At 47.2% G+C, this 20,578-nt stretch overlaps 1 pseudogene; it reads right to left on the bottom strand.

The window, feature by feature from the left end:
- Positions 1-321: 321 nt before the first annotated feature.
- On the bottom strand, positions 322-20,128 carry LOC149274279 (beta-1,4-galactosyltransferase 3-like; annotated as a pseudogene).
- Between the last annotated feature and the right edge of the window lie 450 nt (positions 20,129-20,578).

The raw sequence follows: 20,578 nt of genomic DNA, 5'->3' as shown, positions 1-20,578 counted from the left end.
TAATAAAATGCTGGGAGTTTGTGTGCATTGTTGGTTTATAGTCAGGCGGTTTATGAGTCTTGTTAAACACCAACTAAGTACGAACCTTGGAGGCCCCGGGTAATGTATGGTGAAAGCAAATAGGTTGGGTGTTTTGGATATTCGTTGGTTCGCAGCCATCTCGGCGGCAGGAAAGTGCTCTATGGGGGGTCTCAAAAGACCTCTACCCGCGGCATTCCCCGCGCCAGCCCCCACTATTTGTTCTGTAAGGGGCCCCAAAATTTCTGATGGCTGCCCTGCTCTCATACTCTTTCCTACTTTCCTTTCTGACCGCTTCCATGTTCACGTGTCCTTTCCTGCCGCTCGACTGCTTCTCTTGCTTTGTCTTCTTTCTTCGTCTGCTCCTCCTACTGTCTTCTTTTTTTTCTGTATCTCTGTAAACCTGGCCTCCTGGTACACCTCTGCAAAAAGATGGAGCTCCTGGGCCCACCACCTCCTCGACTGGAACCAAGACACGGGACGAAGAATGTAGAAGATGAAGAATTAGCGGAGAAAGAGAAGCGCAGAAAAGCTACTTTTTCTCCGTGAATCTATCCCCAAAGAAAATGCCTTGGGGCAGAAACTGTTGCCCTTGTCAAAGTGCCGTCTGGGTCCCATGGACTCACCGGGACTCATGTAGGGGCCAACTCTGGTGGGTCCCTGTTGCTGGTGGGTTTCTGTGCTTGAGCCCTCTTGGCTCACTTATTAACGGGGCCCTGACAGATTTGAAAGGGCCACACAGTTTTCATATACATTTTTGGTGCATCTGATGGCAGAGGTGACCTTTTTACTGTGAATAGCAGATAAGAATCATCATAGAAAACATAAGAGAAGATTTTTACAAGGAAGCGGATTTCATTTTCTGTGATCGTGAACGAGATAACGAGGCAGAAGTCAATGATTTTATTTCACATTGTAAATATTTGTTATTTGGTGCTCAGCAGTGAAAGCTGAACGCAGAGTCCGGATTTACTCGTCGACCAAATGCACCTAAGGTTACCAAACCCTCAGGGTTTACTTTAAATAACCCTAACAAACCTCGTCATCCTTTTAAAGATTCTGTTCCACCTAAGGTGCCGCATGAAACATCTCCCTATGAGTTCCACCGTTTTATTTTTCTCCTCAATGTTCCTGTCACTTTAAAACTGTATTAAAAAAAGTTTTTTTGAGATACTGGAGCTGCCTAGCAACAGAGTCATGTCATTCTTCCATCACAGACAGTCTGACCGCCTACGACCACTCCCAGTCCGCTTTAAATGAAGAGCTAATAAAACGCCCCTTCTGTGATGTCAGAAACCAGAGCGGCGCAGCGCAGAGGGAACAAATTAGGAGGCCGCGCTGACGGGACATTGTATTAAAACGGGAATAACTTTATTTAACACGCATAGAGGAGCAGGACATAATAATTTAAGGATTTATCAAAGTTTTAGAATGTGATTTTTCTTTACAAAGATTAAAAATCATCAGAAAAAACATATAGACGATCAATGGATAGTGGCGGTGACATCACAACTACGCGCGGAGTACACCAAATACGTCTGATAATCACAATCCAAGGCTTCCACGAGGGCCGGTATTAGGGCCAGTTGGAGAGTCACTGCAGATTCTTCCCGGTGGGTTTCTATATTATATTTTAAAGATCAGCTTCCATTACAGGCAAAGGGAGCCATAAAATACAAAAAGAGGGGCTCGCTAGAGCCGTATCCTCTTAACCATTAGCACTTTGGTGTTAAAACAAAAAAAGTATTAACTTGGCGCGTTGCCGATCAGCCTGCGATCCGATGCCGCCTTCGGTTTAATAATAAACTGCTCTTTAGGGCCGTCTGTGAAACGCCACTAATAACCCCCCACTCGGGCTTAAATCCGGCTTTCGCTGCCTGTGTTTGTTGCCCTCAGCTTAGTGACCCGGCTTGGGGGCTCCTCTTATTTGGCTGTCTGCCCCAACCTGGACCCTCCGACCTTATTGTAGCCTTTTGTCTTTGCCTCTGTGACTCTTTGCCGTCCTTCTTGCCGCTCGGATGCTCCGGTCCCGAGCCCACCCCGTTGTTCACCAGACGCAGGACTTTATGAGACGCATCGCAATAAATCGAGTCGTGACTCACGGACGTGTCACAGCCTCACAGGTTGCGCGTCTCAGGAATCTACGAGCTTCCAGGTGATTACTGGAACAGTCCTGCGTCCCCCCGACAACCAATGTACATTGCAATGCTTCAGAATTATTCCCCCAAATAATTGTGACTTACATTTAGGAGAAGCTGCAGCGTCAAAGCTGCAGTGCAATGCCCTGATTGGCAGTCAGTGCGACAAAGTACTCCCATGGATGTTAAAGGGAGTACTTTCTGCGCATGCAGGATCTCATTAGACCCCACCCCTACAAAACTTCTCTCTGCAGCTTCTCTCTAAGGTAAGTACTGAGTTTCCTTCTATTTTTCAACTTTGAACACATGAAAGAACTCACAAAGTATTCTGAGGGACAGACCGGCGAGGCAAACGCAGGCAGAATACCGCAAAGTGTTGTATTGTTTACAGAGTCACCGCACGCATCTCCCACCATCACACCACAACTCCCATCACTCCTGCTAACGGACAGAGCCCTCGTTTTCTTTTTTCTTCCGGAGCGGAATCCTCCGTGTTTTAAAAAGAATATCGAATTTAAATCAAGGAAGGTTCTTATTTTACGGAGAATGAACGTTCGCGCCACGGCTCCCCAGTAACGTGATCCGGAGGTTCCTATTGGCTCTGGTGCCGGGCTTCTCCGATAACTTGGAAGCAAACGCCCCCAGATTTTGATTGTATCGCCTACGATGATTGCAGCGGAACTTGTAACTTATTATCCAATAAGGCCACGGTGATAATAACGGGGGTCCGCCAGGCATGCAGCAGCTCCGAGACCCGCGCCCCCCCCCCCAAATCCAGATCCACTTAATGGCGTATTTAACTGCCCCCCACTGTCAGTTTAAAAGGAGAAAAACCTTGATTTGCCCGGGGGGGTGGTAATTACAGGGGCTTCCCCAATGTCAACGGTGATGTTGGTATAAAGGGGGGCTCTCTCTCTGGAAAGCAGCTTGAAAAAAAGAGAGTTCATGCCGTCGTCTCGCCACGTTCTCCGCGTGTTTCTCAGCTGGCTGTATCTGGGAGAGAAGAATGAAAAGAAATGCAATTTAAACAAAGATTTAATAAAAATGATTATTATTTTTTAGGTTATTTTATATTTAGGGCAAACCACAGGAGCCGGTCCTTGGACGTTTACCTTCTCGCGTTCTCGCCGTTGCCCATGTCTCGGTCGTGCGGAATCATTTTATACCGGCCGAGAGCAAGCGGCGTCCGAGTGATACTCATCCCCGACAAAGCGAACCCTGAGAAGGGGGGAAATTTAGGAAGAAAACCCTAATAAATGTTACTGGGCCAAAAACTAGGAAGAATTAGGTGCCCTCTTATAAATAAACTCTAATCTGCTGCATAACAAAACGTGGATTTAAGTAAAAAAAATACCTTATAAATGTTTTCACTTTTTTTTTTTAAACAATTTTTTCAAAAATTTATATATATATTTTTTTTTCTTCAAAAATGTATATTTTTTTATTATTTTTCAAACATTTATATATTTTTTTATTATTTTTCAAAAATTATTATTTTTTGGTCTCGGCTTGTACTACGTGCAGCTTTATGTTCGCTCGATTACCTCATGGCGATGTCATCGTCCTCTCCACCCCATCCCCAGTACGAGTTGGGAAATCCATTGATCCTCATGTACTGCTCGGGGGTCAGCGCCGAGACCCCGCCAAAGTACTCCCAGTAGGGTAACCTGGGAGCGGAGAGAGAGAGTAACCAAACGTGTTTCCTAACTCACCCCCCCCCCCCATGAGACCAGACGGGGGGGTCTGCGGAGAGCAGGTCGTTAGTTTTCAACCCAAAACCGGATCCCACTGAGGTCCAAAAGAACTTTGAGATACTTTTTATCCGTAGAGGAAGACAGAGAGCCGCAGAAGCTTCCAAAACCTCAAAGATCCAAACACGGAACCTCTGACGGAAGCCTACGTGAGGTCTCTCGTCCTGGCCCGGTAAGAAGTATCCCAAACGTTACCGTAAAGGGGTCTGATCACCTAAATATGACACGCGTGTAACATACTCATGTGTTTTAATAATTATCGCTCCCGTTGAATGAGATTGAGGCCGCGGTTTATTACTGAAAGCGCCCGGGCGCCGGCTATAAATATGTTTTCGGTGACACACAATGCCGACAACCTACGAAATACATTCCTTTTAACTGAACTATGAAACTATGAAAGATTAACCGCCCCCCCTGCTGATGAGGTGGTACGTTCCAAGCATAGACGATCAGTAAGGGATAAGTTATTAAAGGGACAGTTTCATTAAAAGGAGAGGCTGTCATCAAAAACGAGAGGGTCAGAGGCTTACCTGGAATGGAAGGAAGTTTTACTTTACTGAGAGGGTGGTAGATAAGTGGAACAGCCTCCCAGCAGAAGTGGTAGAGGGTAATACAGTGAGGAGATCTAACCATGCATGGGTAACAATCAGAATCCTGAATCCAAGGATGAGCTTTTGAGCCTCTAATTATTTCTATTTCGGTTTTTATTTAGATTATGCCGAGAAGCGGCGCTGTACGATTGTCATTAAATAATGTACAACGGCGGCCAAGACCAGCTCAGGGGAGGACAAACAGTACTTAAACGGGGCGAGTCTCCTCTTAGGAAGGTGCCAGATTTTACTCTGGACACTTTAATAAACAAAGAACAAAATGTCGAAAGCGCCAACCAGTCCGAGCCATGTCTAAATCAACTTCCACCGAGTGCGGTTTGTGGGCTTTATTCACTAAAGGAAGCGTTTGCAGGAGGGTCTCAGCATCCTGACTTCGCGATACATTATGAAGGACCAACCCCAGTGAGCTGCTGCAGGAAGAGCTTGGCTGGCCCTGTATAATGTATACTTCAGATATATTTCTTTAAAGCCTCCTCACCCATTAAATTATACATTACACAGGGCCGGCTCAGCCCTTCACACTGGAAAAACTTACCAGCATTGGCCCTTCATAATGAATCCACAACTCTCCGGCAAACTCTCCAATTAGTGAATAGAACCCTTGGACTCGGTGAGGACTCAGTGGCCTCTTTCTCAAATATAAAAAATAAAAATCTGACGCTTGCTTGTGCGAAACATTTGATCTGAATAAATGCCGGTTTTGTCCAGTTACAGAAGTTAAAGGGTTAAACTAATTTTAAGCTATATAATTAAAGCATTTTTTTTTCTGTCCTGTCCCTTTAAAGGCTGTTTATACCCCAAAGCATCGAAAGTTTTTTCCGCGAAGTATCTCGGTACCGAGTACCTCCGCGGGATATTTATTTAGCAGCAGCGCCACCTTGTGCTCACTACGAGTATTGTTTTTCCAGTTAAAGATGCTGTTCCACTGACTGCTCTCTCCAGTGTTTTTTTTCTTCTATTTGAAGGTTCAAAGCCGTAGAAATTCACGGACTTTTGCACAACGAGCAAAATGGTTTTGGGCAAATTTGTCGTTTCATTTGGCGCATTTGTTTTCGGAGATTTAGTTTGGACAAAAATTACTGCATTTGCTCGATTATAAGTCGACCCCCCAAAATCTGAATATTAAATTATTAAAAAAAGAAAAAGCCTGAATATAAGACGACCCTATAGGAAAAAAGTTTTACCAGTAAATGTTAGTTCATGTAAACTATGTGAACAATTTTTTTTTAATAAAAGCTATGATAAAAATATTTTGTATTTATTTCCTTTTTTTTCAACCTACCCCCCCCAGTTATGCACATCTGCCCCCAGGGTTGCCACTCTGCCCCAGAAATGCATTATACCCCCTATATGCCACTGTGCCCCATGATATGCCTTTTAACCCTCTAAATGCCACTGTGCCCCATGATACGCCTTTTAACCCTCTAAATGCCACTGTGCCTCATGATATGCCTTTTGACCCCCTATGTGCCACTCTGCCTCCAGAATTGCCTTATACCCCTATATGCCACTCTGTCATTTAGGGGGTTAAAAGGCATATTATGAGAGATCAGAGTGAATCACTATTAAAATGTAAATGTCAAAAAAGAAAATAGAAACATAATAAAACGAAAAATATATAATTATAGGGAAAGTAGTGATGTCACTATGACATAATTGGGGCACCCTCTAGTTACAAAAGAGATTTCCAAGATCTGTAGAAAAAAAACCCCAAGAGAGCCCTAAAAAACATATATCATGTGGGGAAAAAAAAAAAAAAAAAAAAAATAAATAAATCGCTGAAATCGCCAACCTAACTAAGAAGGAACAGAAGGCCATTCGATCACTTAAGAACCATCAAGAAATTACTATTAAACCAGCAGACAAGGGAGGTGCTGTAGTTATTATGGACACTGAGGATTACAAAAAAGAAGCACACAGACAAATCTCTGATGACAGACACTACATCCAACTTCAGGAGGACCCCACAAACGCCTACACCAAATCACTCAAGAATACCATAAAAGCACTGCCGCCCAACATCAGACAACAGGTGGAAGGCTTGGTGCCAACTGACCCCAAAGTGGGCTCCTTCTACATGCTCCCCAAAATACACAAAGAGGGAAACCCCGGAAGACCCATCATTTCAGGAGTCGGAACCCTTACAGAAAATATTTCTGGTTGGGTTGAAAAAATCCCTAAACCCTTAGTAAAGGGATTGCCCAGTTACCTCCAAGACACCACCGATCTTCTCAACAAACTTACCTAACATTGGCAAAGTTCCTGAGGGCACCATTCTTGCTACCATGGATGTAGAATCTCTCTACACCAACATTCCCCATTGTGACGGTATAGCAGCTTGCCGCAAATACCTAGAACAGGAGAACCTAGGAATGGAACCCATAACACAACTTATACAGTTTATCCTCAACCACAACTACTTCACATTTGGACAGGACTTTTATCTCCAAAAAATGGGGACTGCAATGGGCACACGAATGGCACCACAATATGCCAATTTATTCATGGCCAAACTGGAGGAGGACTACATCTCCACCTGCCACACCAAACCGCTGGTATATCTCCGCTACATCGACGATATACTAATCATCTGGACTGGTAGCGAAAAGGAACTCCTCAGATTTCATGAAGGCTATAATGCCTTTCATCCCAATATAAACCTGAAACTGAGCTACTCCCGCACTAACATCCAGTTCCTGGACACAACCACCATCTACATAAAGAACAAGTCCATTTGGACGTCACTATACCGCAAACCAACAGATAGACCAACCTATCTGAAACACAACAGCTTCCATCCCAGACATACCAAAAACTCAATCATATACAGTCGAGCTATTAGATATAACTATATCTGTTCGGATCCTATGGACAGAGATAATCAAAAGCCATCAATATCCCCAGAGAAAACCTTCTGAGATAACAGCAGCCACAAAAAAGAGATCGAGTTCCATTAGTGGTCACCTATAATCCACAAATGGAAGCCCTGCGCAAGATCTCAAGAACTACAAGAAATCTTGCACACTGATCAAAGACTTCGGACGATATTCCCACATCCCCCACTTCTCTCATTCAAACAGCCTCCCAATCGCAAACAATGGATAGTGAGGGGCGTCCTTCACAGGCGAACAGCAAACGGTGCCTCTCCCTGCCAACAAAAGAGATGCGAGACCTGTGCACACATCCTTCCCACAGATGAAATACAGATACCCGGCTCACACTTACACCACAAAACCAATGGCCGCTTTACGTGCAAACAGGGCCGGCCCAAGGCAAAATGCCGCCTGGGGCGAATTTAAAAATGCCGCCCCCCCCCGCTTATCTACCCTTCCTCTCCCTCCGTCCCTGCCGCCCCCCCTTGTACTTACCTTTCAGCAGTCCTGCGGCGAGTCTCCCTGTTCGGTCTCGGTGCCGGCTATGAGGAAATCTTCCGGCACTCAGCATTACAAGCCGGCACCGAGACCGAACAGGGAGACTCGCCGCAGAGGAGAGAGAGAGGGGCGCCGAGCGGGGACTGACAGCCCCTTTCTCTCTCTTTCGCTTTAAAAAAAAAAAAAAAAAAAAAAAAAAAAGGGCTTGGGGCGGCAAAGTGCCGCCCCTTCAAAAGTGCCGCCTGGAGCGGTTGCCCCACTCGGCTCCATTGTCGGGCTGGCCCTGCGTGCAAATCATCTAACGTGTGCTAAATGCCCAACAGCGATGTACGTGGGGGAAACGGGCCAAGCATTACACAAATGGCTTAATTCCCACAGATACCACCAAACAGAAAAAAATAGAGACGCCTGTTGGAGGACATTTCTGTCAGCCTGGACACAACGTTCGGGATGTGAAGCTGTCAGTACTGATGGGATCGTTCCGCACCCAGAGGGAGAGAAAAATATGGGAGATCAAACTATATATACCGTTTTAATACCCTACTTACTGGCCTCAACAGAGACAGAGAATTCATCTCCCATTATAACATCACTAACCATTAATCCTTTCACAATTCGAATTAACTACAAACAACTTATTCCTGGGAACATTTCACACCTTCATGGATCTGGCATCTGTCAAATGGTTTTATGGCCCCTCTAACCAGGGAGTGAACTGACCAACGATGCTTTGATTGAACCGGATCTGTCCAAAGGATCTCTGCTAGTCCAGATAATTTACTGCTGAACAATTCCCCGACACCTCTGTGTTTATCTAAAGTCTTTGTTAACCTGTGAATTGTGCTTTTGTATTTAGTAAAGTCCGTGTTAGCTTCATAAATGCCTGAGGAAGAGACCGGACAACTTGGTCTCGAAAGCTCGCAATCAAACTCTCAGTTAGCTAATAAATGGTATCATTTTAACTATACTTTTCTAATGTCAGAAACAGTAAAGTTAAAACGAAATCCGTGTCATAAATAATTCCGGTGACATCATATAGCACTGTTACAGTTATCGGTTTATTGAGTAACAGAATCCTGCAGTCGCCTTCGGGAAAGTGTGATAGTTTTACAATAAAATTCTGCCCTTTTCTCATTTTTTTTTTTTACAGGTGATTCTGGATTTCTTTTTGTTTTATATCGCCCATTATTTCATCATTTTATGTAAATATAGGATTACCGGGGGATTCTGCTGGCTCTGGAAACCCCTGTCCCAAATCTGTAGTAATATTATTAGGGGCCTCGGCAGACGAAGTGCCGATTTTCTTTTTTGGGGGTAAAAATAGGAACTCTTTACTAAATGTGACTTTAGGATAAGGTCTGAGTTCTAGCCGTCGGTCTCTTGGGGGGGGGGTCACCAGTCTCCTGAGTCCCCCCAGTCCCCCGTTACCTGTAGTGGAACTTGTCCATGGCGCTGGCCAGGTGTTTGGGGGAATACCCATCGCAGACGTAGAGGTTGTAGTCGTTCTCCGGGACGAGGTCCACGTCGTGTAAAATCAAACAGTCCCAGTCGTCGAGCCTCAGCGCCTCCCTCACCCCGACGTTAAGGAGCTTGGCTCGGTTGAAAGTGCCGTTTCCAGCCTGCAGACAACAAACCAAACATAAAAGCGGTTTTTAATAACGGTGAAGCCCCCGCATTAGGAGACGTTCGCCCCGGCCGAGGGCCACAACTCCAAAGCTGCGAGAGGGGAGTTACGTTTCTACGCGTCTGATAATTAAATAGAATATTCTTCACCCGGAATGACGGATATCACAAGCGCTGCGTCCTTTAACAGGTTAATAACAATACATAAAATAACTTCCTTAAGGGGAAGCTGCAGCTCCAGAAGAACCCCCCCCATGACTGATAATGTATATACCCCCCCCCCAATATTAAAGAACTCAGATCCGGACACAAACCCCGGAACCCGTCTTGGGAAGAAAGTTTTAGATTTTGGGGTCCCTGGGGTGGGGCATTTGGAGAGTCGGGGTATCAGGTGGGGCATCTAGACCCCGGAACGCTCAATAATTAAACCTGACCTGTAACCCCTGATTCAGGGGACTCCTGGAAAGGCTCTGGGTTTTTGCTAGGTGAAGCGCTCTTTTACTGGTTGCCCCCCCAAAGGTAAATAATTTGGGAGGGTGGGTTATATGCCCCTCTGTAACCCCCTCTCCCTGCCCCCCCAAGGGGCAAATAATATAAATAGTCCTATAGGAGGCAGGGACCCCCAGCCATGCATCCAGCTCACCCCTATCCCGTTCCCAGTGTGATGGGGAGGCTAAAATATAATATCGCCCTTTTCTCCCCCCAGCCCACTCATCCAAAGGCAGCTACTTAAAAGCAATAGCTGTGTCACATGACAATTACGTGTTCCCGGCAAAAAAAACTACGAATGAGGCAACATCTTTACACGATGACAGAATTATTCTGGAGAAAGGTCAACATTCCCGGGAACGACGCTCCAGCGCCGCGTTTAGTTATAAAGGTCGTTAAAAGCGGTACCCGGACCTGCACCCCCCCCCCCCGAGCCAAGATGGCTTCCAGCGCGAGGCGCATTACCTGCTGGACCAGGAATATTGCATAATGCAGCTGCTGGCGCTGCAGGAAGGGGTGCAGGTGGTAGAGCAGGTAGCGCAGGTGGACGTCCCGGTTGCGGTACGGGATGATGATGGCGCTCCCTGTAGCGTCCGAAGCAGTGCCGGGGACTGGAGTATCCCCCCGGCTTCACGGACGGGTTCTTCAGCTGGATCCTCCTCAGGCTGGGGGGTTTGCTGTAAATCACCGTTATCGGGCCCACTAAAAGAAAATGGAGACATGCGCTGAAAATGAGTGATTTTGGAAAAAAAATTAATTATGGAAGCATCAGTTTTCCTTCCCTACGCTGTTCATTTAACATAAAGTGAAGTCCCTGTTACAGGGTCACCGTACCCAAGGCTGGGTACCCCTGCTTGAGGGCTGAGGAATCACCAGTCAGTCCCTCATACGGATCGCACTCAGCTATCCACGGATCATCCAGACCACCATTCGTAGTAAACCAAGAAGAACTCTCTTTATTACAAACGCACAGAACTTTATACAATCTCAATGCAATGTGTACCGAACCCAACCCCCAATCCCATCACTCACATCCCATCACAAATCCCATCAGTATACAGGGGATGTATCAGGTGAGGGGATTACAGAATACAATGGGTTCCCCCACCTGTGTTATCCCCCCTGTAGTGCGGGGGCCGTCTGGGCAGACAGGGCTGTGCTGGCTGATTAAGAGCCCCAGCCAGATTATAGGATCGTCTCTTTGAAGGCTGGGGCTGAATCCACATCAGTCTCTGGGCCGGTTACACAATAAACACAATATAATATATTACCGGGTCACGGTATACAGAACCGGACACAAAAGTGCTCCGTGACCCGGCTAAACTTCATATGACACATGAGCCAGCTAGCCTGGCCCTGTCACAGAGACCCTGTAACATTGGTTGGCAGCGGTGGGAAGAATCCCACGACTTGGGTGAAATCCAAACCACCAACTGGGATTGCAGACGAGAGACACCAAGAGAGCTCCTGGAGGTTTGTAGCAAAGGAAAGGCTACTCTGATTGCGGACTGCAGAGAGATGGACCGGCACCAGGATGCCCAGAGGAGAGCCTCGGACTGAGTGCTCTACAAAAGAACATTCTATGGCGCTTATCCCTGTACCCAGGAGGGGCTACATCGGAGCAAGTGACGGCGGTGATTAAAATGTGTCACCAGGAACTGAGCCAGAGTGGGTCTGTATCTCCCAGACTAGGGGAACAGAACACCAAAATATCATACCAGAATATCCAACCCTTCCGACAACCAGAGGGTGAGACAGACCGGGTTACAGCCGAGGTGTGTGAGCTGGAACACCAGCAATGGCAGTTAGAGTCTGCGCCTGCAGACTGGAGGGATGATTTCTCCCATCCCCACTTTGAAACGTACTGGGCACAGTACTGGACAATGTGGGATATAAGAGTTCCACTCCTGGGGGAGAACCCGTTGCCGGAGTGGGAAGACGAATTGAGGGATCTCATATATGCAGAGCTCGACCTCCAGAGCCGCTACCAGGGATTCTCCCAGCAGTTAGCAGGTGAAGACCACAGCGACCCTCTGATGCTGTATAGCCCCGTCGACCCAGGACTGATATATGATGCCTTCCAATTTGACTCGTCCTTCGGAAGCCCGTGCCAGTACCGCAGGGATACAATCTGGGACAACCGTGCAGAAGTCCTGGTTTATGCTATTCCCCCCGAGCTGGAGGCTGTTATGGATTGCCTGGTCCAAGAGGAATGGCAGCTCGAGAGGGACTATAAAGAATTGCTGCGGAGAGTGGAGCTCCAGGAGTTACAAGGAGACTGGGAGCATGGTACTACAACTTGCGGGAGTGGGACCGAGGTCCTCTTCACCTACTCCTCGGCCCCTGCCCTGGCGAGAAGAACCGAGGTCCTCGCCAGCAAAAAGAAGCGGAGGAGGAAGCCAAAAGCTCCGACCCATGTCCTCACCAACAACCCTGGCTGCTCTACCCCGGCAGAAGAGATGACTGTCCCCACCGCCCGAGTAAGTGGCACAATCCCCCTCACCAAACCCTTATCTATGCCCGTAGAAGCCAGGGCCCCAGATTGTCCCCCTGATTTCCCGAGTGTCCTGGGAGAAGTCCGGGTCACTGCCCCAGAGGTTCCCACTGAAGTCCCCGGTGACCCGGTAGAGGCACCGTTCCCCGACCTAGCAAGGACGCCAGAGGGGCTGCCGAGTTCCCTGGGTCCTCTCAGTAGCCTGGCGCAGGCCCTGGTTCCTATCCCTGTGTTCTCCGAAGTGATCCCTGGTTCCCCAAGTGTCCTGGTAGAAGCCCAGGTCACTGTCCCAGAGTGTTCCTCTGACTCTCCCCGTGCCCAGGCAGAGGCACCTGTCCCAGAGAGGAAGATCGAGGGTCTGCTTAACCCTCCCGGTGGTCCAGTATTGGCACCTGTCCCTGCCCCGGAGTATTCCCCTGGGTCCCCTGAGTACCCCGCAGAGCTGCTTAGCTCGCCCAATAACCCTGTAAGGGCACCTGTTCCTGTCCCAGAGTGTCCCCTAGGTCACTCCAGTGTCCCGGTAGAGGCCTCGCTTACTACCTCTACGTGTTTCCCTGGTTCCCCGAGTGCCCCCGGCCCGATCAGCAGGGTTTTCCTTCCATGCAACCGCCCTGGCCTGGCAGCTGCCCCAGACTCAGTTCCCAAGACTAGGGAGCAAGAGTCTCCACGTGCCCCTGTTACCCCGGTGAGGGGGATAGCCATGTGCCCCCGGCTGAGCTGGGACCGTCCTCCAATTCAAAGAGGACTACTGACTATCCTTTTGGGCAACCAGGGCCCTGGCCCACCTTCAATGGATGATTCTGACAAAGGGGGCCATGAACTAAGGCCTGCACCTTTGAACTTTGTCCACTCGGACAGCCTGCAGCAGACCCGTGAGGATCTGCCTGGTCTGCCGGACCGTTGGTCAAGGGGGAGAGCTGTGACAGGGCCAGGCTAGCTGGCTCATGTGTCATATGAAGTTTAGCCGGGTCACGGAGCACTTTTGTGTCCGGTTCTGTATACCGTGACCCGGTAATATATTATATTGTGTTTATTGTGTAACCGGCCCAGAGACTGATGTGGATTCAGCCCCAGCCTTCAAAGAGACGATCCTATAATCTGGCTGGGGCTCTTAATCAGCCAACACAGCCCTGTCTGCCCAGACGGCACCCGCACTACAGGGGGGATAACACAGGTGGGGGAACCCATTGTATTCTGTAATCCCCTCACCTGATACATCCCCTGTATACTGATGGGATTTGTGATGGGATGTGGCTGATGGGATTGGGGGTTGGGTTCGGTACACATTGCATTGAGATTGTATATAAGTTCTGTGTGTTTGTAATAAAGAGAGTTCTTCTTGGTTTGCTACGAATGGTGGTCTGGATGATCCGTGGATAGCTGAGTGCTATCCGTATGAGGGACTGACTGGTGATTCTTCAGCCCTCAAACAGGGGTACCCAGCCTTGGGTACGGTGACCCTGTAACAGCCCCCCAGACCCCCCCATCCTGGGGTCTCAAACTTATTTTATAATATTTTGCGGGTTTTTTTTAACCCCTTAAGGACCGGGCTGTTTCTTTCTTTTTGTACTCTTTGGTGACAATGGCTGTTTTAACATATTTGCCCTATCGAGCACCCTTAAAATTAAATCTGGCAGCTCAGGGCCACAAATTTTGACCCAACTGTCAGGGTGGGGGAATTATGCCAACAGCCTGATCACGGTTCACAAGCAGGGATTTAACCCTGCCGGTGCCAAAACCCCATAACGTCCTTGGAATACGTCCTTGGTCTTCAAGGATTATTTTTTATGACGTATCCCCTACGTCACTGGTCCTTAAGAGGCTAAACCAGTTTTCAGGCAGCTGCATATCAGCCGTTCATATGATTCTCGCTGTTATCAGATCCCCAATCTACTAAACACCAAGCACAGGGGGGGGAGAGCCACAGATTTGGGTACCTCTGACTAATCACAAAACCACTAAAGGTAGCTGGCTCAGGGTCTTGGGAGTTATAGAAACATCTACCGGGCTACGGGGTCCTTTAGATCTCTGATACCAGCAGGATGTATGATCAGCCCATATCCTACGAACAATTACTTTTAATCAGCGGCTGCAAAGTACGAGAGGGAATGACAAGAATGTTTAGTTTAGTCTTCGATAAATGGAACGGCCTTCCAGCAGAAGTGGTAGAGGCAAATTTGGTTTGAAAATGATGTTAAAATCCTAAAATGCTTGGTAATTTCAACCAATTAGGATACAGCTCTGGCTGAAGCATTACTGTGCCTTTAATACACTTTATTCTCCGGGGGGCCGCAGATGTAGAGCTGTTTATTCAGATTTAATTCCATCTATTCTTTGTGGAATTTCTGAAAATTAAATCCCCCCTCCCCCTCCTTCATTTCTACATAATTGACGAACATTGTTCCCGGTTACGATCAAAGTGATTGGCTGAGGGAATTAACGGCGTCCCAGATTAGATTTCTGGCCTACGTTCTTTGAACGCAATAAAATTATATCTGGCAATTTAATTCCTTGGCAGCCAATCAGAATGAAGCGCGAGTTGGTCGTGACGGATGGTGAATATTAAGGAACTTTTGGCTAAATTACATTTATTTACTCCGGAAACGAAGAGTCTAAAATGTGACCTCGTCCCAACGTACAGATACCGTCCTGCGAGACACATGCAGTTTAATGTAAAGGGACACTCCGTACTTTAATGCATATGACAGCTGAGAGGTCCCTTTAAGCTCACTTGGTGCCCCCCTTGCTAATGTATTGGGTGGGATTCTACAGAATCCCCCCCATCTACATTCATTCCTTCTCTACCCCTCCAGCTATTTTCTTTTTAGCACATCCCCTGACGCGGTTAATTTACCGCCAGCTCCAGCGCGGCAAACGTTTTTGAAGCAGCCAATCAGTGGAGAGAATCCTTGGACTGTTCAGGGGGCTGGGAGCTGCAGCTTCCACCTAACGCGAGAGATTTTTTACCCGTATTTTTAAAGAATGCCTAGTACCTTAATATGCTTGTTTTGTGGCGAGACTCCCCGGGGCATTAAACTGTCCCTTTGAAAGTGATTGGTCCAGGGTAATTTTCATTGGCTGTACATTCATGAAAGTTTTTTTTTTCCCCCCAAAACCATTTTCTTTCTTTTTTTTTTGCCGCTTCATCTGAATCAATATAATCAGAGAAAGGAAGGCAGCGCGGGGTTTATGTCTTTCTACTTAAGCTCACAATGGAACCATGCCAACTTTTCAAAGTCCAGCAGTTACAACGAAACATTCATCAGCCTCAAAGTGCAAAAAAAAATAAAAAAATTAATCCAAGGCCTAAATCATTGGATACAAGACCACTTCCTAATAATAAAAAGAACAATTTATCAATTCTTAAATATTTTAAAAGCATATTAAAAACTTTTATTATTTTTTTTATATGTTTTATTTTAAAACTCTATCCTACACCAAAGATTATAAAAGAAAGTAACCAGGGGTAAAATAATAATAATAATGAAATTAAAATAATAATAAATTAATAATTAAAATACAAATAATAAAAAAATAAAAATAAAATAAAAACAATTATAATAAAATAATAACGATAAAAATAAAAAAAGCCTTAATTCCAGCGATAAAGCTGTCGAGAACAGGAGTCACCGGGAAAGAATTAGAATAGACGAGACGCTGTAATTGTAACAAAGCCATAGAATGTCTGGAATGGCAGAGAAAAGAACGTAATCTCCCAAAACAAAAAGGGCGTGATCATGTGATCAGCGGGAACGCAATCTACACGGCTGCTACTGACAGGCTGTCAACCACAACTGTATAAACACGGCCTGTGTGCATGCGCGCCGTCTGAGACATCAGGGATGCTCTCCAGCTTCGTTGTCTTCACGTTGACCTATTCAGCTGGAAAACCGGCCAGGGGGGGGGGGATGTCAAACCTGACCTTTCTGCGGAGACTTTAGCTTTGGGGGTTCCCGTCTTATAAGGAATACGCCGGAAGCTTCAGACTCAAAGCAGCCACCGCGTACTGAGAGTCCTGCATGGACAGCGTTAAAGCTGCTGTTCCACCTACGTGACCGAATGTAACACCTTTGTCATTAAAGTGACAGTCACATGATTCCTGCAACATCTGACCAAACGCTTCAAAAAATAAAATCACTAAAAAAAAAAAATGGCCCCAATTCTTTTTGCTTGGAACATTTAATTACCCAGAGCGGGTTCTGACAGTCCGGAACCCGAAAAATATAGAGATAGGGAAGTCTCAGGGGAAAAAAATATTTTCCTCCTTGAGCATAACCCCCAGCGCTGTATACAGTAATATAACCCCCCCCAGCGCTGTATACAGTAATATAACCCCCCCAGCGCTGTATACAGTAATATAACCCCCAGCGCTGTATACAGTAATATAACCCCCCCAGCACTGTATACAGTAATATAACCCCCAGCGCTGTATACAGTAATATAACCCCCAGCGCTGTATACAGTAATATAACCCCCAGCGCTGTTTACAGTAATATAACCCCCAGCGCTGTATACAGTAATAACCCCCAGCGCTGTATACAGTAATATAACCCCCCAGCGCTGTATACAGTAATATAACCCCCAGCGCTGTATACAGTAATATAACCCCCAGCGCTGTATACAGTAATATAACCCCCAGCGCTGTATACAGTAATATAACCCCCAGTGCTGTATACAGTAATATAACCCCCCAGCGCTGTATACAGTAATATAACCCCCAGTGCTGTATACAGTAATATAACCCCCCAGCGCTGTATACAGTAATATAACCCCCAGCGCTGTATACAGTAATATAACCCCCAGCACTGTATACAGTAATATAACCCCCCCAGTGCTGTATACAGTAATATAACCACCAGCGCTGTATACAGTAATATAACCCCCCCAGTGCTGTATACAGTAATGTCGGTCGGAGACAAAAACCTGGTTTTATCTCATTTTGTCCCAATAAACTCCATTTATCTGCAGACCTGGAGGCCTTTACGGCAATGCTCATGAAGTCCTCCCCTCCATAGGCTTTCTTTAATTAGAGAGTCTGACTGTGTGATTAAGACTGAGCCATTCTATTCTGTCCCACAGGCAGTATGATAAGGAGTCGGGGTGTTTAGTAGATCGGGGAGTCAGATAACAGAGCGAGAATCATACAAATGGCTGATATGCAGCTGCCTGAAAACATATTATGTGATCCTTCAGAAGAGAATAATATGACTCAGCGGCAGAGAATGTAATAAATGAATGTAAATAATGGGTGTAATAAATGTTCTTGGTTTCCCGATTAGCCAACGAGCCGCAAAAGAAACCTAACATTCTAATAAACAGAAACATGAAGAAATGAGCTCAAAACCAGCAGAATCGGAACATTCTCACTTTTCATCCGGTTTGAAGGCTTATGTCCCGATTCATGCAAAACTTTGTCTCATTCATCATTTTTCGGGGGAACGCTAAATGTGACACAAAACAGGCTCCAAAACAGGTTGCTGCCATAGAGATTGAAAAACGAGAAGGAATGTAGGAGATGGAGGCGATAATCTAAAACTAGAGCGTCAGAAGTTTAGACATAATGAAAGGTTAATGTTATTTAGAAGGTGGTAGATAAGTGGAACAGCCTCCCAGCAGAAGTGGTAGAGGCTAATACAGTGAGGGGATTAAACATGCGTGGGATAGACATATGGCTCCTGAATCTAAGACGAGACCGACGACTGATTAAGGTTTGAGTCTTTACAGCAGGAAAAACGGGCGACTAGACGGGGGCCGAAGGGGCCGATTGGTTGCCAAGTCCTATGTTTATATACTTTACAGGCTGGCAGCGTCAGATAACCGCGGGGTTGCCATGGATCACCCATTATCGAGCTTGACAGCTCTGGAGAGCGGCGTTTTTTGGCAGGTCTCGGGAGAGGAGGGGTTAACGGGCGGGCCGGCGGCCCACTTGGCAGCGGCGGGCAACGTGTTTGGGGAGTGATTCTGTGTACAGATGATTCAGGGACGGGTGCAGGTTTGGCCGGCACGCGAGGCGTGACGTCCTCGGGTGCCGTGGCGATGTAACACAAAACAATCCCAGGAGCCCACCATTCCTGCCGGGAACTCTGTATGAAAGGGTTATGGGGGCCAGACGGCAGGGTCCTTAGCCTCCGGGTGTATCGCCATCTTTAACCCTTTCACTGCTACATCCCTTTTTTTCAGGGGGGGAAAAAATAGGGCTATTGTTTGAAACCATAGAAACGTGCAAAAAAAAAACAACTAACTGAGCGTTACTATGCAAAAACCTATGAAAAAATAATAAAAAACATTTGCATAGAATTTCTTCTACACAGTAGGGGCCCCTGATGAACATCGACCCAATTTACATCCTCAACATCCCGATTACAGACATACCCCACATATATATTCTTTATGTTCTATGCCCATCTCTTACATAGTACACTATAGGGTAGTATTTTAAGGGGAATGGGGGGGTATACTTTTTTCATGTTGTGGAAGGGCAATGGCATGCCAGGGCTTTATTATCTGTGGATAGAGTACATGTTATATATCCCAGTGATGTCACAATGACATCACTGAGCTAACTGTATTATTTATGCATTTTTTATTTTAATTTTTATTGCTCATTATTTAAATAACTTCTTCTTAATTTAACTTCTTCCTTTTGTGGGAAGAAGAAGAAACGTTGTTTCTCCTCCCCTGCGGCTGATCACACTGCGATCAGCAAGAAAGCCTCCAGGGGGAGCTACCGGGAGATCCCGTCCTCCAGCAACCTTTCGGGGGACGTCAGCGGTGATCAGGCATTCATTTGTTAACGGTGTAACGGTGCTCGTGCTGAGCGCTGTTACAAGCGATCGTCAGCAGGAAGCCAGCGATGCTGACGGGGGAGGGGTGGGGGTGAAGCCAGCGATGCCGACGGGGGAGGGGTGGGGGTGAAGCCAGCGATGCCGACGGGGGAGGGGTGGGGGTGAAGCCAGCGATGCCGACAGGGGAGGGGTGGGGGTGAAGTCAGCGATGCCGACAGGGGAGGGGTGGGGGTGAAGCCAGCGATGCCGACAGGGGAGGGGTGGGGGTGAAGCCAGCGATGCCGACAGGGGAGGGGTGGGGGTGAAGCCAGCGATGCCGACAGGGGAGGGGTGGGGGTGAAGCCAGCGATGCAGACAGGGGAGGGGTGGGGGTGAAGCCAGCGATGCAGACAGGGGAGGGGTGGGGGTGAAGCCAGCGATGCTGACAGGGAAGGGGTGGGGGTGAAGCCAGCGATGCTGACAGGGGAGGGGTGGGGGTAAAGCCAGCGATGCTGAGGGGGAGGGGGGGGGAAGGCTGCAAAAAAGTAATGTATATTGGTTATGTATTTATAGCATACAGAGCTCAGTAACAAAGTTTCCAGGTGCGGTTACATCTTTTCATACATACCGAGTATCGGTGACTTAACGGGACAGTACTCGGTCCTCACGGCGTCGGGGTCGGGAGTGAAGTAGCTGAGGTTGGTGTACACGTCGTGCGTCTCGGCGTAATCCCACGGCCAGGCCTCGCCCCCGAAGAGCCCGTGGAGGAGGCTGCTGGTTCCCCTTCGATACAACAGCAAAAGGAACAGAACTTGGGAGAAGACCAACATCAGCAAGAAGTAGGGTTTCTCGGTGCGCGGCGAGTACATGGTCGCCCCTCCCCCGAGGATCCGCAAAATACGCGTAAAAAAACAACAAATGATCACATGGTCGGGGTCACCCGGAGATACTCGCTCTTTGGGGGCGCGATCCAACGAGAGACGTAGACATTCCTCTCCTACGCGGAGCGAGCTGCAGAGAGAAATACAGAGACGTTAGACATTAGAACGCAAGTGGGGGTTTATTGGCTAAATAGTGAGTTAACGAGACGAGGAACCTTAGCAAGGACGATGCCCAGCGAGTCCCTCTATGACAGTCTGAGCTGGCCCCCACGCGATCCTCACCATATAGAAAGCTTCCTAAAAGCCGCAAGAAATGCCGGTTCTCGTCTATGGATAAACCCAGCAGCTGCAAGTACTCTTAGGGTATAAGAAGAAACTAGCAGAGCAGCCTCCCAGCAGAGGTGGTAGAGGGTAATACAGTGAGGGGATATAAACATG

The sequence above is a fragment of the Sceloporus occidentalis genome, unplaced genomic scaffold (assembly GCF_023333645.1).
Source record: "Sceloporus occidentalis isolate IW3139 unplaced genomic scaffold, rSceOcc1.0.p SCAF_342, whole genome shotgun sequence".
In the NCBI taxonomy this organism is placed as follows: Eukaryota; Metazoa; Chordata; class Lepidosauria; order Squamata; family Phrynosomatidae; genus Sceloporus; species Sceloporus occidentalis.
The sequence above is the reverse complement of the archived record's forward strand: the minus strand, read 5'-3'. Positions and strand labels throughout refer to the sequence as shown.